This window comes from Bos javanicus, chromosome 2, assembly GCF_032452875.1.
Source record: "Bos javanicus breed banteng chromosome 2, ARS-OSU_banteng_1.0, whole genome shotgun sequence".
Taxonomy (NCBI): Eukaryota; Metazoa; Chordata; class Mammalia; order Artiodactyla; family Bovidae; genus Bos; species Bos javanicus.
The window spans coordinates 36919903-36937607 of NC_083869.1; the positions used below are offsets into that span (position 1 = coordinate 36919903).

The following is a 17705-nucleotide window of genomic DNA, read 5'->3' on the forward strand; positions in this document are numbered from 1 at the left end:
CCTTATCCAGTGGATCTTCCCAACCCAGGGATCGAACTGGGGTCTCCTGCATTGCAGGCAGATTCTTTACCAACTGAGACATCAGGGAATCCCAAGAAGAAGCTCTTTATTTATTTATTTCTTTACTATACAGGGCTTCTTCAGGGTCTTATTTAAGAAAGGATTTTTTTGCATAACGAGTATTACTCAGCCATTAAAAAGAATACATTTGAATCAGTTCTAATGAGATGGATGAAACTGGAACCTATTATACAGAGTGAAGTAAGCCAGAAAGAAAAACACCAATATAGTATACTAACGCATATATATGGAATTTAGAAAGATGGTAACAATAACCCTGTGTACGAGACAGCAAAAGAGACTCAGTCTTATGGACTCTGTGGGAGAGGGAGAGGGTGGGGAGATTTGGGAGAATAGCATTGAAACATGTATAATATCATGTATGAGATGAGTCGCCAGTCCAGGTTTGATGCACGGTACTGGATGCTTGGGGCTGGTGCACTGGGATGACCCAGAGGGAGGGTATGGGGAGGGAGGAGGGAGGAGGGTTCAGGATGGGGAACACCGGTATACCTGTGGCGGATTCATTTCGATATTTGGCAAAACTAATACAATATTGTAAAGTTTAAAAATAAAATTTAAATTAAAAAAAAATAAAATAAAAATATTGCTAAAAAAAAGTATTTTAAAATAATTGCTAAGACTGTATAATACTTCAGTTTTTATCCATTTATTTAATGTTTTCCAAGATCTTGCAAAATATATGATTCCTGCCCACTTATTATTTTGTATTGCTACAAATTAAAAATCTGTAGTCCATGTGAATATGAAACTTCAAATAATTAAGCAAATAGTAGGAAAATGGGGTTTGTACATGACAAATAGTATATTTTCTAAATATTTTGAATTTTAATATGGATTTTTTATTATTAGAATATCAGAAGTTATTGGAATTGATGTACAAATTGCTAGGTAGGCTAAAGAATTTTCTAGATCATGGCTTCTTAAATTTTAATGTTCATAAGATTCTGATTCAGTAGGTCTGGACTAGTGCTTGCGATTATTTCTAACAAGTGGTTTCTATGTTGCTGGTCTGTGGACCACAGTTGGAGTAGCAATGAGCTTGATAACTTTCCAAAGCCTATCACCACATTTTATTAGGATTACATCCTTTGCCTTAGTGAAATAGATTTTCAGTATTGCTATGGACATTTATTTAACTGTTTCTCTACATTCTGATTTATACTTCGCCATTTTTAATAGAAATTTGTTTTTTTTTTTTTAGGGAAATACTTTGTGTGTGGATTATTGATTGCTCTGTGACTATGTAGTTCTTTGTATAAAATTATCCTTCAGTATTTTTAAGATGGTTAGCCTTGAGAATTATTGGACTGTCAATGGCAACTTTCAGCAGTTTAATAGGGAATATGTGTGGTTTACTTTTTTAGTAGAACTATTATACTTAAACTAACTTTTGTTATTTTGCAGGATATTGTTTGAGGTTAGATATGGTTATTATAAAAATTAAAATGGAAATAATTTTGTTTGGCTAAAGTATGTTTTAGCTGGTATAAGTGCTGCTTTAAATTAAAAACTATTATTGTCATGAATTAGTAGCAGTTATATACCACAACAGGTTAGGCTGTTAATTTTATCTGTAGTAAATATGAATTGAAAACCTAATTTCTATAAGTGAACAAACAACAGGAGAGAGAGTCATTTAGTTGAATAGCTTGTACTCCAAAAGCTATGAATGGGACATTAATGCTTTTCTTAAGACATATACTATCAAAATATTTTCATAGTTTTTGGGCTTTTATAGAAAATGTTAGTAACTAAATCATAAATTTAAATTCTAAATTTTAAAGAAAATTCCAGAATTACATATTTTTGATGAATGGAGATTGGTAATTAACTTTGTAGACTAGAACAGCAGAACCTTTTTGGGGGAAGGTTACAATTTTTGTCTAAATACATGGTTATTAATCTTCTATTATTTCACTTAAGAATTGTCAGTAGTAGGAACAACTGGAAAAACTACATTATTACCAAAGTGACTTTAAAATATATTATTATTTTCTTATTTCTTATTAAATAAGCACTAATATTGCTATAAAAGTTTTTATATGGAATGTATGTAAATGATAAAAGTTTTCTTCAGACCTGCTTCAATAATTTTGTATAGAAATAAACCTCCTTTGTTTTTTCTGGTAGCATCCATTGATTTCTGCTCCCCACCAAAGATACGTTAACAGTGCTGATGGAAGCAGAACACTTGGAATTTACATTAAAATTAAATGTGATGAATAAAAAACAATATGGTATAATATTATAGTCTTCATTTTGCTTTACCAAAGTTCCAAAATCTAAAGGACAGAAATACTGACAAGGTCAAGAAAAATGAAAGCAAGAACAAATGATGCAAAAAGAAAATGACACTGAGGTCTTGGTTTAATACATATGTATTCCAGGTTGATGGTTGATTTCATTAGCAAATCTCATTGTTATGCAATGTCTGTTCTTCTGCAGCAAAATGAATATTGTATTTTTACAGGCTCTGTGTGTATCTATTATGTTACAATAAATGAAAAATATATATATATACACACCTATTTTTTTTATACCCTTTCCAGTTTACTCTTTTCAGTTTGTCCTTTAGGAAAAGAAAGAAAATTGAATTATATTCTTCCTTTTGTTGTCAAATTTATTCAAAGCGTTTCAGTTTATAATATAGATATATTTCCTACTTTTGTTCCCTGAAATAAACAGTTGTGAGGCAGTTAATAATGTAACCATTTAAATTATCCTATAACTTTTTAAATGAATATATCTTGATTGATTTAAGCTAATAATTAATTATGATGTTAACCATATGCTCTCTAACATATTTTTAATGTTAGGATGGGTTTTTTTTATCGCAAAAAAAAATACTAAGCAAGTTGTACATATTTTGCCAAATGTACATACTGCTATCTTTTCCAATATCAAAAAGTATATGTTTAGATTTCTATAGTTAGAATTAAATTTTCATAAAATAGGAAATTCAGAAATAACAGATTTCAGTGACTCCACCTAGGAAGAGTTCATTTAATCAGGGAAGAGACTGCATGACTCTTATGCAGTTATGTATATGAGTTCAAATATGGATCAAACTGTACTGGACACAACTCATTTAATTTTAGTCATTTTGAGGTTTGACAATGATTTACAAAATCTATTTGGTTTTTAGTAGTGTTCTCAAAAGTTGTCAACAACTAAGAATCCATTGTCAAGCTTGAAAATAGAAAAGCCAAAGTTTTGATGTAACATGAGTTGATTGTATATCATTTAGAAATTGCCTATATAGTAAAAATTGACTGGCTCATTTGATGCAATCCTAATAAATACCTTCTTTATGTTAGACAAGCATGAGCTGTTACAGAAATGTACAGGAGTTTTCAATGTATCAACCTAAGTTAATTTTTACTTAGAATATTTGCATTTTATTGTTCACAATGGGTAATATAAAACAAGAAATTTTAAAATCTAGTAAGGGCGATCCCTAAAATAATTGGAGAGTAATATAGAGCTAAATCTTGTGAAGAAAGAAGGTTTTCTGGGGTCAGATAGTGAAGCTCTGTGAGAGGGCGTCCTGAAAGTAATGCGATCTAAGCTGATAGTGTGGTAAGGAAGCAGTGGGAAACAGCATAAACAAGCTGGTAGATAAGAGCACATACCCTTGGCATCTTTGGAAGACAGAGAAGAGACCAATCCAAAAGTAACGGAATATATTTGCTCCTACTTATTTACCCCAGTGCTTTTTGTATCCTTGTTAAATTTTAATAGTATTCAGTCCAGATATACTGTATATTGAGGTGCTACCATTGCAGAACTTGTTCAATTTTGTATAATAAAATGGGAAATATGAAATTGCTCTTATATTAATTTTAGTGTTCCCCCACCAATAATAGACAAAGTAAATGCTGTAAAATTATACAAAGATTCACACTCTATAATAAATTGTTATAAATTTCTCAGACTAACTGAGAAAATAGGAACCTAGAAGCTCTAAGTCAGATTTCTGTACCACAGTTACAAATACCAAACTGAGGAGGAATAAAAATCGTCAGAGACTGCGGCCCAGGCTGTTGAATTGATCAGGATCATAGAAGGTCACTAAAGAGAAAGCAAGGAACTGCTTTAAATTAAAAAGAGATCCCTAAGTGTCTAGACCTTTCTACCAGGGTCTTCTCTTTGATCGAGAACCACCATCATCAAGCATGTCCATTTTATGTACTCATCCAGCAGATAAATCTGAATTTAGAAAATGAAATATGAATTTGAAATATGAAAACAGACTGTGAATTTAACAAAAGATCTTGGGGATTGTTAGTGTTTTTTTAGAGATTCTACCTAGATAAATAGCAGAAACTTTCCTGTTAAGATGGCACATTTTCTGGGTAACTTTTCATCGTGTTATGATTTTAGCTTGCCCTGAAGAAAGGTTGAAAGGAGTGTCATATGAAATTTGTTCAATTTCTGTAAAGATGCTCTTGAGAAAATTATTGTTTTGTCCAGTGTTGCATCACTGAAAAGTATGAAGACGTTTCTCTTGATTCTAAGTACTAGGAAAAGCCTTGGTGCTTATTTGTAAAGTGAAGTTTTTACACAGTGAGAGTTTTATAATTTGATCTTATTTCCTGCTTCACTTGGATTGCTAGGAAGCTCAGAGCTGAGCTACCCACATCTGAAGGTTGTGCAAGACCTTATGACAGGCATTTGTGTGTTCTAGCTTTACTTTGTGTTTCATCCTTCTTGCTTCCCTTTATTCATATTAATTTGTTTTTTGAAAGCATTCTGTTTTATTCATCATATGTCTTTAAGTCATCTTAGTTTAGAATAGATAGGATATAAATAATTATGGAAAGCTTCTTTATTGCTGGTAGAATGTAAGCAAGTAGAAGTAGGAGCTCTTGTCCCCTTCCCTGTCTTTCATTTTCATTTTGCGTGGATTTTTTAAGTCATGGAAGACTAATCTCTGTGGTTTCTTAGACCTTCCAGGGGCAAGGGCATCCTTTCTGAAGATTTTTCTCTGTGCAGAGCTACCAGGTGTAGCTCTTTGTGTCAAGTGTACTCTACAAAGAGTGCCTGACTGAAAGAACAAGTAGGGTTGAAATGTATCTAGAGGAGCGAAAGGTTTCCTTTTCTCACATTAGCTCGGAGGGGGTCTTTTTCTAACACAAAGGGTATCATGTTTGCCCTGGTTTCTGTCCTTGGCCTTTCAACTGAATTATAAACTGTTAACACCAAAATTTCCTGACATTTGATAAAAGCTGCGTTGAATGAAACAAAATTTCAAATTTATTTTCTTTACTTCAGTATTTTAATTTCCTTATCTTTTAAATTTGACCCATTCAGTTCAGTTCAGTCGCTCAGTCGTGTCCGATTCTTTGCAACCCCATGAATCGCAGCACACCAGGCCTCCCTGTCCATCACCAACTCCCGGAGTTCACTCAGACTCACGTCCATCGAGTCAGTGATGCCATCCAGCCATCTCATCCTCTGTCGTCCCCTTCTCCTCCTGCCCTCAATCTTTCCCAGCATCAGGGTCTTTTCAAATGAGTCAGCTTTTCGTATCAGGTGGCCAGAGTATTGGAGTTTCAGCTTCAACATCAGTCCTGCCAATGAACACCCAGGACTGATCTCCTTTAGGATGGACTGGTTGGATTTCCTTGCAGTCCAAGGGACTCTCAAGAGTCTTCTCCAACATCACACTTCAAAAGCATCAGTTCTTCAGCGCTCAGTTTTCTTTATAGTCCAACTCTCACATCCATACATGACCACTGGAAAAACCATTATGAGAAACTAAAATAGTCATGGGTCTTTATAATAGTTGAAATAATAAGTTTCTAATTTAAAATTTTGTTTTGTTTCCATATATGAATTACATAGTCAAAGCTCCTATTTAGTAAGAATTATTAATATATCTCAAATTATTTATGAAGGAAATAGGGCTGTGTTTTACATTTCAGGTAGTTAACAGGATATTTGAATTATTTAATTGGACCAGGAAATTCAGCTGAAACTTTTAACTTCTTAGTTGTAATTTTTTGAAAATTTGGTGTTTGTTTCATGCTTCATCATAGTAAAGATGGTGGTTAGCAACTTGTTTAGTATTAGTTTAGCACTGTTTAGCATTAATGTTGTTCAGTATTAAATATGTACTCCTTTCAAATGATATATATTAAATATTTGTAATGTGACCTATTCTCATATTTTGTATTATTAGTTTAGTTTTATCTTCTTGGGTGTTCTTTTTGTTGTCATTGATTTTGTTATCACTTTGTTTTGTTTTCTGTTCGTCAATACATTAAAGTTTTATTTTGCAAATATAATAAATATACACCTGATTTAAGTTATATAATTTAATACTGTGATTATATTACTGTGAAGCGGTTGTTAAGGGCTCTTTGCATTAAAATTAAATGATACTGTGTTAATAGGACACGGAGGGCGTTTGAACAAAGTATTTTAAACATAAATGTAGATTAAAAAAAAAAACCTCTCCATATTCTTAAATTAGTGAATTGGTTTATCATTTTGATGGATTGTGTTTGTTTTATACCCTTAGTTAATTCAAGTCAGTCTTCATTTAACTACACTAGAAATTTCAGAGAGTGAAAAAGTAATTTGGGGGGAAAAACTAAGTAAGGACAGAGAAACAAATTTCAAGCTCACCACATATATTTTTAAATACTTACAGATAATATTTTAGATTTTGTTTTCTTTTTAAAATGTGAGTTTTAAGTGATGCAAGAAATAGCTTCAAGTTATGTAAAGTTTCAATTCATATATTGAGATTTTTTCCTTGGACTGCTACATGAATTACAGTTTTACTTTGCAAGAGCTTGTCTTAAATTATAACTCAGAAACTTTATCTTTTTTGTTGAAAGAGTTGAAACTTAAAAACTTACTCCTTATTTAGCAGGTTTTTAAACACGTAATCCTAGGTTTTTTGTTTTTTTGTTTTTTTAAAGAGAAAACCTTGTTAGCTAGCGTTGCCTTGTTTTTAAATTTACCTGCCAAGCAGTAATTTTTAAAACCTGCTTAAACAGGTTTGTTTATCAAGGATTCCTTATTATAACTCTGTGCCTTCGCATGTCAGGAATAAACCCTCCTTTTAAAAAAAGGAAGATAGAACTCTTTATGTCTTGACACTAATTAAAATTAAGAAAAGAAAAATTATTTGAGACATCAACCTCACCTGGCTTAGTTTTGTCACGTGAGCTTTCACGTTTACTGGTGATCTAAGTGCTCCACCTGCCTTTCAGTTTGTTTACCAGGAAATCAAGATGTGTAAACTGCAGGAAGTACTATTTGACCCTCTCCGACAGTATCTCATTACAATAATTGCTAATCTCTGAATAAGACAGCCATGTTTTGTGAGTAACTGAGAGAGAGAGGTTGTGTTAGGTAGATTTTAGGTGTTTCAACAAATAAAGCATTGTAAATGCTTGCTTAGATTATGTTTTCATGATAGCTTTAGATAAAAGACATATGGTGACCTTTGGGGTCAGCAAAGCTAGGACACAATAGTAGGTATTCTTTCATGCCTTTTAACTGAAAAATATCACGGCTTGTTGTTTTGGAGTGCTGTCACTGCTCTGAATCGAAAGGATAATGGCTACTTCCTGATTAAATCCACTCTCCACAGTAAGCTGTTAATGTTATACTGTATGTCTTTTTCTCCTGTAAATGCAATAGTGTTTGGTGCTTTCTTTACTTTTTATCATTGTCTTTCAGTAGATATATCTGTTGTAAATATATCCTGAAGTTCAAGTTTATAATTAGAGTAGAAAGTACTGTTTTAAGTTTGGATTTTTTTTTTTTAATGAAAAAGTATTTTTGTTTGGTATTAAATCCAGTCTTCTCATATACTTATTGTAGATTTTGGATAAAGAATTTCGCTTTTAAAAAAGATATTGAAGTGATAAATTATATTAAGCTGTCACTTTCTTGGCACTCGAAGCAAAATTTAAAAAACAACTTATGTAGTAAGTCAGATTCATTTGTTTAGGGAATATTTGGATAAACTAATTTATTTTTACTTAATATATTTCATAAATCTATTTAAATATATTGTCACAACTATTGATAATTGTTTTAATGATTAAGTTAAATTATTTTAAAATTAATTATGAGATCCTTGTGATGTAAAAACAATATTAAGTACTCAGAATATAAGAAGGGGAATAATGAGCTGCTTAGTTTTAATCCTAAAGCTGGCAGTCACTCCATCTGTGTTCTTGGGACAATTATTTAAACTGCTTACCTCAGTTTTCTTGTCTACTGTTCATATGTGTGCTAAGTAAAATGTGTTTTTTTTTTCCTTTATGGTAGTACAAACTGTAAAGAAAATGATTATCCATAAGATTTTATAAAACAGACAACTGACTCTGAGTATATAGTAGGAAAATAGTACACAAGGAAATATAGAAAAATTATTTCTATTGTAAAATAATGGAAAATAAACTTTAAAATAAATACCAAGTTATTATCTTTTTAATTTCAACAAAACTGTAATTTTTGCTAAATCCATAATATAACATTACCAGAGGATTCTACACATTGTTGGATACATGGCTGAAATGAGAAATGGAGAGCCTGGAGGTGATTTAGTAAAGAGTCACAAATACACTTAATTTATTTATTTTTTTCTCTCAAGTCTTATTTCTGGAAATGAGATTATTCAGAGTAGAGGGAAGAAAGTATGTATACATTATAGGCCTATAAGTATATAGTTCATCTAAATAGTAAGATGTTTTATTTTTAAACTTTAGTATTAAGTATCCTGATTATATAAAAAAATACTATGAAATTGTTAAACATTGAAGGCTACTATTGAAGATGGTCATAGAACCTAACATTCAGAACTAGTTTTAAAATATTCTGAGATAATGTGATTAAGTTTTGTTGAGAGAATTAAGGTACCTTCTTTTGCAAAATGCATATCACAGATATTTTAAGTAACCTGGTGATTTATGTTATTGGTGCATTCTAAGGAAATTCTAAAGATTATATTTATTGACTATTCTAGCTTAGTCAAGTTATTGAAGTAGGACTTATAGGAGGGCATCTACTTTAATTTGTAATAACAACTAATAGATGTCACTTATTGAACGCATAATATGTGCAAACTACTGGACTAATTTTTGGTAGGAAAGGCAAACTTTTACCTTTACCCTCTTAGAGTTCTGTTTTGCTGGGCCTGAGAATTAAATTGGTATAAGATAGATCAACAGGAGGAAAAAGCATACATATTTATAATACAAATTTTATGTGAGATGAGAGTCTGCAAAAGGAATGAAGACCAAGGAAATGGTGAAATATTCTGGTTTTATGTTAAGTTGAACAAAGAAAGGCAGTTATGGGAAAGTAACTATGTGGGGAGACTAAAGGAAGATAAGAATTATTTTAACAAGGTCTGTTTGTTGAGAATTCTCTCAGTCTCAACTTTTTATCCTTGATGGTGAGAGTGTTACTTTCCTTCTGGTATAGGAAGGACATCTTTCATATAGTACTTTGATTTCCTGCTTTTAAGAAAAAGAAAGAAGGTCAGAGTGTTTTTCTGTATTTGCTAGTTTTTCAAGTGCCTTAACTCAAAACAGTCAAAATGCCAGAGCAGTGTATTCTGAAGAAGCGTATTCTGAATTCTATTATCAAATTATTTTACAGTCAAGAAAATTGCATGAGGTATAGATAACCATCATTATCCCCATTTTTACTGATAAGGAAACAGTTTTAGAGAATTGAAATGATTTCATCAATGTCTTTTAGCTAATAAGTGCCAGAGCAAGACCAGAAAATCTAACAGAATCCATAAAGAACTCAGTCTTCAGTGTCATGCCTTTAAGCATTGGGTTTATATTTCACACATAATAAAGGTGCTAAAGACTTTTATTTAGATAAGTTTTTTTCATCAGTTTATCAAATGTTAGAATCCTTACTGTCAAACACTATAAGGAAATTCTCTGATAGTAATGGAAAACAAAATAAATCTCTAGTTTCAAGAAACTTACAGTTTAGTTGATTTGAAGGGGCAAAAATATAACAGGCTATTACAATACAATGCGATAACTGATATAATAGGGATAAATTCAAGATACTAAAGGTGACATAAAGAAATATCTATGGAGAAGGAAATGGCAATCCACTCCAGTGTTCTTGCCTGGAGAATCCCAGGGACAGGGGAGCCTGCTGGGCTGCCGTCTCTGGGGTCGCACAGAGTCAGACACGACTGAAGCGACTTAGCAGTAGCAGTAGTTGGATAATTTGATTAGAATTGTAATGTGAAATCAGCTGATTCACCTGCTAAAACTTGTTTAGACTTTCAGCTTCCTAAAGCCTTCTGTAGCCTTTATATTAATTGTATGTAATGTTATTAAGTATACATAGTTAACTTTTTAATTTAGAAATGTACATTTTTTTCATGTAACATAAGTCTTAAATGCTCATTAGGCTGCTGCGTAAACTTAAATTTGTTTATTCCATAAATGCCGAATCATTTGGGACAGCTGATTTTGAATAAAGAAAGGCTTGAACAAAGAGGCAATGAGAAAAAAAAAAAAAGATGGATGCAACAACAGAAAATGGTAATTATGTGAAGTGAAAGATTTGTTAACCAATTGTAACATTTTACAGTATATACATGTATCAAATGATCATGTTGTACATCTAAAACTTAAAAAATGTATGTCAATCATATATCAATAAAGCTGGAAAACAAAAACAAACAAAAAAAAAGAAATATCTAATGTTTCCTTTTATTTATATATTTAATATATATTTTGGGGTGCTGTTCTAGGGATATAAACGTAAATAAAACTTGCAAAGGTCTGTGCTCTTGGGGAACGTGTATTGGAGGTGGAATCAACAGTAAGCATAATAAATAAGTATATAGCATGTTTGAACGTGACAAGTATTATGGAGGAAAGAAAAAGTAGGTAAGAGAAAGGGTAAGAATGCTGTGGTGTGATGGGTAGGTTGATTTTTGAGCAAAGATCAAGGAAGTTAATTATGCAGATATCTTAAGAGCCTTCCAAGTAGAGGGCTCAAGGCAAAAGCATGCCTGGTGTGTTCAGAGTAATGAACAAAGCCCAGTGTGACTGAAGTAGACTGAGCTAGAAACCAGAGTAGGCGGATATGACAGAGATAATTGCGGCTTTACAGAGCGCCATAGGCACTTTAAAGAGCCATTGCAGGGCTTTCAGTAAATCTGGCTTATATTTTTAAAGGATCACTCCAGTTGCTATGTTGAGAATGGACTATAGGGAGGCACTGACCACCAGCTAGAAGGCTTTTACAGTAATCTGATTGAAAGTAGTGGCTTAGATAAGGCTGGTAGTAGTTAAATTCTGGATGCTTTTAAGGTACACCGAGAAGTGTACCTTATTTGATGGATTGTTTGTGGGATATGAGGAAAAGAGAAGGCAAGATGACTCCAAGATTTTTTGCTGAGCCTCTAGAAAAGGATGGTGTTGCCATCAATTGTGAGATGGGGATGGTTTTCATAAGGAGCAAGTTTGTGATGTAGTGGAAGATCAGGAGTTTGGTTTTAGACATGGTAGATATTATGTGTTTAATAGATACATGCCATTGGAGATTGTGGAAAGATTTTCCTGAGGAGTTATCATCTAAATTGAGGCTAAAGAATGAATTGATGGTGATTTATGATGAACATGAGAGCATTGTTTATACACTTAAATGAATTTTGGCTTTTTCTACTTTACATATTTACAAACTGGAGTAACATCTAAACATCTAAAGAGTAGTAACATTTAAAAGTAACAAATTGTTTATTTTAGCAAAATTATTCTAAGTAGTTAAGTTTTCGGAATATTTCAGTAGCTGCTATATCCAGGAGTTGCACTGGGTGCTTTTACATATATTGATTCTCACCGTTGTGCTGTAAGGTAAATTGTATTTCCATTTTACATTTGGAGAAACTGAGTCTGAAGGAGATTGACACATTAATATTAGGTGATGCATCTGGATTCAAATGTAGGTCTTTAGATTATATTTCCCATGCTTCTTATTTTTAAGTTAAAAATAGGTATCCTTACTTTGCAAATTTTTAAACATTTGATTAAGGTCTCGAGGAGTTGTCTTGAAAGCATGAACTATTCTGTATTGTAGCATAATGATACCCTTGAGACATAGGGTTTGTAGATTCTTGGTCATGGAGTCAAATCAGTTGTTGGTCTTTTTTGAATTCTTATACAGCTTTCAGTACGCTATTACAGGTACTGTCTCCATTCCTAGCCCATATTCCCATGTGCAGTGCTTAATATGTGCTTAGAAATTTACAGCTGCTATCATCATCATCATCTTTATCCCTCTTCCTAGTATGCTGTGACCTTGGGAATCCCAAGCCTGTATGATCATTTGTAAATTATAAAACCTCAGAGATTAAGGGTACGTTGTTGTGTTGTTCAGTTGTGTCCGACTCTTTGCAGCACCATGGACTGCAGCATGCCGGGCTTCACTGTCCTTCACTATCTCCCAGAGTTTGCTCAAACTCACATCCATTGAGTCAGTGATGCCATCCAACCATCTCATCCTCTGTCATCCCCTTCTCCTCCTGCCTGCAATCTTTTCCAGTTTCAGGGTCTTTTCTAATGAGTCGGCTTTTCACATCAGGTGGCCAAAGTATTGGAGCTATTGGGTATTGGAGTAAAGGATATGAGGACTATGATTAATGAAGAATGAGTTTTAACGTATGTATTTTGTCTGATGGAAACCATCTTTGTTTCCTTCTCTTTATTGACTTTTCTGGGGAATTGAATTTGATAAATAGCTGTTATTTCTGACTGGAAAAGCAATATTCTCTGACATGCCAATGAGTATTTTCACTGTAAAAGTGAACATCAGCTGTTCTACTTTGATAGTGAATAGAAATATAATTGTTCATTGAAACAGATTCACTTAAGGTAATGATACCATAATTTAAAAATGTAAACCTTTTGCCTTTAGATCAAAATATAGGCTATTTCTTAAATTTTATGTGAGCTAACACTGTTTACATTTACAATTCATTTTTAAAGACGTACTTAAGAGCAAATCATTCAGATATTCTACAGGAAAGAAACATTTTAGCAAACATGTACATATTTTTAAAAAGTACCAATTAAGAAAAGAAAACCCTGCTGTGGATTAAAATAGCCTGTAAGTCTCAAAGGTCACTTTAAACATATACTAAGAACATAGGTAGAAAATTCACCTAGCCTTTGTATGTTCTGTAAATATGTAATTTTATTCTAAGTGTGCTATGTATTTCTCCAGGTTTTATGCTACTTTCCAAAGGAGTACCATATATATTCATTCTTCCTATTCCTTTCTCTAAAGTCTTCCTTCTCTTTCATCATTATACCTCAAATTCTGGCATCACCGACTCAATGGACATGACTTTGGGTGGACTCCGGGAGTTGGTGATGGACAGGGAGGCCTGGTGTGCTGCGGTTCATGGGGTCACAAAGAGTCCGACACAACTGAGCGACTGAACTGAACTGAGGATCACTGTATTCATTAAATGAGATTTTTAAGTAAACAAAATCTTGGTTGGCCCCCAAACACCTTTTTTGTTATTACTAAGTTATCTGTATAACTTAATATTTTATTTACTTCTGTTCAGGACTAAATATATATATCCTGTACATTTCTACTTAGACATAAATGTATTTGTATAGATATTAGATGTATATTCCTCACCTTTTTAATCTTATTTTTTGTTTTGGATAGTATCTTTAATTTATTTGGGGAAAAAGAAAAATGATTGGTCAAATAGAAATAGAATATTCTGTTAAAAGTATCCTGCTGATCCTCTATGACCCACCTCCCAGAGTAATGGAAATAAAAGCAAAAATAAACAAATGGGCCCTAATTAAACTTAAAAGCTTTTGCACAACGAAGGAAACTATAAGCAAGGTGAAAAGACAGCCTTCAGAATGGAAGAAAATAATAGCAAATGAAGCAACTGACAAAGAATTAATATCAAAAATATACAGGCAGCTTCTGCAGCTCAATTCCAGAAAAATAAATGACCCAATCAAAAAATGGGCCAAAGAACTAAACCGACATTTCTCCAAAGAAGACATACAGGTGACTAACAAACATGAAAATATACTCAGCATCACTCAGTGTCAGAGAAATGCAAATCAAAACCACAATGAGGTACCATCTCACACCGGTCAGAATGGCTATCAAAAAGTCAACAAACAATAAATGCTGGAGAAGGTACAGAGAAAAAGCAACCCTTTTACACTGTTGGTGGGAATGCAAAGTAGTACAGCCACTGTGGAGAACCGCGTGGAGATTCCTTAAAAAAACTGGAAATAGAACTGCCATATGACCCAGCAATCCCACTGCTGGGCATACACACAAAGGAAACCAGAATTGAAAGAGACACGTGTACCCCAAAGTTCATCACAGCACTGTTTACAATAGCCAGGACTTGGAAGCAACCTAGATGTCCATCAGCAGATGAATGGATAAGAAAGCTGTGGTACATATACACAATGGAATATTACTCAGCTATTAAAAACAATGCATTTGAATCAGTTCTAATGAGGTTGATGAAACTGGAGCGTATTATACAGAGCGAAAGAAGTCAGAAAGAAAAACACTGATACAGTGTATTAACACATATATATGGAATTAAGAAAGGTGGTAATGATGACCCTAAATGCGAGACAGCAAAAGAGACACAGGTGTAAAGAACAGACTTTTGGACTCTGTGGGAGAAGGCAAGGGCAGGATGATTTGAGAGAATAGCATTGAAACATGTATATTATCATATGTGAAATAGATCCCCAGTCCAGGTTCGATGCATGAGACAGGGTACTCAGGGCTGGTGCACTGGGATGACCCTGAGGGATGTGATGGGGAGGGAGGTGGGAGAGGGGTTCAGGATGGGGAACACATGTACACCCATGGCTGATTCATGTGAATGTATGTCAAAAACCACCACAATATTATAAAGTAATTAGCCTCCAATTAAAATAAATAAACTAAAAGTATCCTGCTTCCTATTTTTAGTAATAAAACTAAGACTATTACATCCTTGATTAATTGTAATGCTCAGAGAATGAATATTTGGATTATATTTTCCTTGGAATGCTTTCCTCTTAACAATTGTTATTGAAATTCTTGCATAATGTATATGTGCAAGTGTAAAATTGAGATATTTTTTGATGATTTGAAGATAACAGGGGGATTTTGGGTTCTGATTTGACAATTTCAGCTACTCCTAATCTCATTGGGGAAAATAAAGTACAGGCATTAAATAGGAGTCTTGATAATTTGAGCAACTACTCTTGTTTTGTAAACAGCATAATCAAATATTAAATGTGTAATAAATTTTAAAACACCAGAGATTGTTTTAAAAAGCAGGATGAAATTAATTGCTAAATGAGTGCTATAAACAAATAAAATATACTATGAGTTGGTAATTAGAAAAGATGATAGAATGACCAGAGAAGGCACCTTTAAGGAAAAGGGCCCTAAGCTTCAGACATTGAAGAAGGACTTTAAACATTAATTGTGAAAACATTTTTATTGTGATATAGTTTATACACTGTGCAGTTCACCCATGTAATGTGTCCAATCCAATAGTTTTGAGTAAATTACATTATTACTTTTTTAAGTGGTGGTAAAAAAGATACCATAAAGTTGCAGTTTTAATCCCTTTTATGTCTATAATTTGTTGTCATTAATTACATTCAAAATGTTGTGCAAACATCAGCACTGTCTATTTTTAACACTTTTTCATAGCTCTAAACAGAAACTATGTAACTGTTGAACACTAACTCTCCATCCCCCTACTCACTCCCCCGATAAAGTTCAATCTACTTTCTCTCTTGATGATTTGCCTATTATACGTACTTCATATAGGTGAAATCACATATTTTTCCTATTGTGTCACGGGTTTTTTCACTCATTATAATGTTTTCAAGGTCTGTACATGTTATAACATGTGTCAGGACTCCATTGCTCTTTAATACTCAGTCTCATTATTTATGTAAATAACTATTTAATAGTATATATATAATACACATATCATATATATGTTGTCTGTTCATCTTTTGATTTTTAAGTCTCTTTGAATTTTTTCTTTTTTGGTATATATGTGCCTTGGAGAAGAATTGCTAGTTCATGTGGTAAATTTTATGTTTAGCTTTTTGAACAATTGGCAAACTGTTTTCCATAGCAATTGCCTTATCAAGCATTAGTTTTTCTTTTATTATACTGTAGATATACACTATGTAAAAAGTTAGGCTGAATGAATATTGTCTTCAGCAAATACCATATACTTTTTTAAAAAGGAAGAAGGACAAAAAGAAAGCCATGTGTTATGCATGAGAAAATGTGTATGTTTTATATAAAGACCTAACCCATAAAGTGAATTTAATAAAATAATTAAACCTTGCAGTTGTATGTTATCCCAACATTGTTATAATATTTTAAAAACATGGTCACCATATTTCTATTTCTCAGTCCGAAGACATCTGCTATAAGGAGATAGGTACAGCTATTCCTATGAGTAATTAGTGCAATTTAGTTTATTTCTGCCCAATTTTAAGATACTTATTTTTTAGTTGCCCTTTTTTGCATTATAAAGTAAATTCACCCTTAATTATATCTAACTGGAAGGTATTCCAAATGTATGCTATTTAGAGTTTTGCCAAGAGAATGCACTTATAGCAAACACCCTCTTCCAACAACACAAGAGAAGAGTCTACACATGGACATCACCAGATGGTCAATACCGAAATCAGATCGATTACACTCTTTGCAGCCAAAGATGGAGAAGCTGTGTACAGTTAGCAAAAACAAGACCAGAGCTAACTGTGGCTCAGATCATGAACTCCTTATTGCCAAATGCAGAATTAAATTGAAGAAAGTAGGGAGAACTACTAGACCATTGAGGTATGAACTAAATCAAATCCCTTACAAATACACAATGGAAGTGACAAATAGATTCAATGGATTAGATCTGATAGAGTGCCTGATGAACTATGGATGGAGGTTTGTGACATTGTACAGGAAACAGGGATCAAAACCATCCCCAAGAAAAAGAAATGCAAAAAGGCAAAATGGTTGTCCAAGGAGGCCTTACACATAGCTGAGAAAAGACGAGAAGTGCAAGGCAAAGGAAATAGGAAAAATATACCCATTTGAATGCAGAGTTCTAAAGAATAGCAAGGAGAGATAAGAAAGCCTTCGTTAGTAATCAGTGCAAAGAAATAGAGGAAAACAATAGAATGAGAAAGACTAGAGATCTCTTCAAGAAAATTAGAGATACGAAGGGAACATTTCATGTAAAGATGGGCACAATAAAGGACAGCAATGGTATGGACCTAACAGAAGCAGAAGATATTAAGAAGAGGTGGCAAGAATACACAAAAGAACTATACAAAAAAGATCTTCATGACCCAGATAACCATGATGGTGTGATCACTCACCTTGAGCCAGACATCCTGGAATGTGAAGTCAAATGGGCTTTAGAAAACATCACTACAAATAAAGCTAGTGGAGGTGATGGAATTCCAGTTGAGCTATGTCAAATCCTAAAAGATGATGCTGTGAAAGTGCTGCACTCAATGTGCCAGCAAATTTGGAAAACTCAGCAGTGATTACAGGACTGGATAAGTTCAGTTTTCATTTCAGTC

At 33.1% G+C, this 17705-nt stretch overlaps 1 protein-coding gene across 24 annotated transcripts in view; it reads left to right on the forward strand.

Annotated features, from left to right (window-relative positions):
- The window catches only part of BAZ2B (bromodomain adjacent to zinc finger domain 2B), a 336353-nt gene that overhangs the window by 126201 nt on the left and 192447 nt on the right, over positions 1–17705 (forward strand). The window contains exon 1 of one of the 24 annotated variants that reach the window (XM_061395826.1): positions 750–7692. The exons of 22 other annotated variants lie outside the window; for them this stretch is intronic. The gene's annotated coding sequence lies outside the window, so the exon portion shown is untranslated. Of the gene's footprint in view, positions 1–749; positions 7693–17705 lie in introns of those variants that run through there. One more of the 24 variants, XM_061395991.1, reaches the window with a different exon arrangement.